The sequence below is a fragment of the Physeter macrocephalus genome, chromosome 8, assembly GCF_002837175.3.
Source record: "Physeter macrocephalus isolate SW-GA chromosome 8, ASM283717v5, whole genome shotgun sequence".
Lineage (NCBI taxonomy): Eukaryota > Metazoa > Chordata > Mammalia > Artiodactyla > Physeteridae > Physeter > Physeter macrocephalus.
Window position 1 is genome coordinate 134,290,775 of NC_041221.1, and position 1,558 is coordinate 134,292,332.

Below are 1,558 nucleotides of genomic sequence, written 5' to 3' on the forward strand. Positions count from 1 at the left end.
ATATGCGGGCCTCCCTCTGCTGTGGCCTCTCCCGCTGCGGAGGACAGGCTCCGGACGCGCAGGCCCAGCGGCCATGGCTCACGGGCCCAGTCGCTCCGCGGCATGTGGGATCCTCCCGGACCGGGGCGCGAACCCGGCTCCCCTGCATCGGCAGGCGGACGCGCAACCGCTGCGCCACCAGGGAAGCCCCTAACTGTAGTTTTAATGCATGTTTTTACCTGTAAGGGATTTTCATTCTGACAGATGGGAGAGCACAGGTCTATAAGTAGCTACTTAGGAAGGTATAATGAGAATATAAGCCAAGTGCCATGCGGACCCAGTGGAGGTAAAATGCATTTTTGAGAGTAAACAAGGAAAGACTTCAGGAAAGTCTACCATACTGTTTCTGCAGCATTTGTGGATGGTGCACACCAATTGGTCTACTGTTGAACCACTTGGTGAATGAAATAAGGCCTCATTTTCTCACTTGCCTCTCCCCCAGTTGCCAGGTGGGCCTGTATTCTCCCTGCTAGGGATCTATCTGAGACTGGAACTTGACGATGTTTGCCTGATAGCCATGCAAACACAATTCCCTCTAGCCAGTGCTCCAAATATCTGTTGCTCTGTCTCCTGACCTCAAATCATTTTGGATTGAGAGCAATTTCTCTTATCTTTAAAAGTTTCCAGAAAACATGTCTATTAGTGGGATGTATGTGTCTGCCTACTGAACCAGAGCTGAATGAGAAAATGCTAATACATCCTGCAATTAGTTCCCTAAGTTTTCTCTCTGACCGTTTCTAAAGATTCCCCCAGATAATTTCTAACAGAGAATCAACAACATAAATGATCCAACATAACGAATACCCAGATGTGGTTTAAATACGTATGGTGCATATTTTTCTACAATGGAAATGTAATATCCTGAAAAAGGTGTAAATAACTTGACAGAGCAATAAGCATGAGGCTTCATTTTTGTGTGTGTGTGAATATTTTCTCCCATTCTGTAGGTTGCCTTTTCATTTTGTTGCTTTTAGTATTTCTTTTTTAAAAAATTGTCATTACTTGAATTGGGAAATTGGAATTGACATATATATACTATTGATACTATGTATAAAACAGATAACTAATGAGAACCTACCTATAGCACAGAGAACTCTACTCAATGCTTTTTTGGTGACCTAAATAGGAAGAAAATCCCATCCCAAAAAAGGGATATATGTACACGTACAGCTGATTCACTTTACTGTACAGTAGAAACCAACACAACATTGTAAAGCAACTATACGCCATAAAAATTTTTTTAAAAGCAACAATAAAACCCACTTTAGCTTCCCTTCAAGAGGGAAGAGATATGGGAACATGTGTATATGTATAACTGATTCACTTTGTTATAAAGCAGAAACTAACCATTGTAAAGCAATTATACTACAATAAAGAGGTTAAAAAATAAATAAATAAATAAAAATAATAATAATTAAAAAAGAAAACTATAGGCCAATATCACTGATGAACATAGATGCAAAAATCGTCAACAAAATACTATCAAACAGAATCCAGCAGCACATTAAAGGATCATACA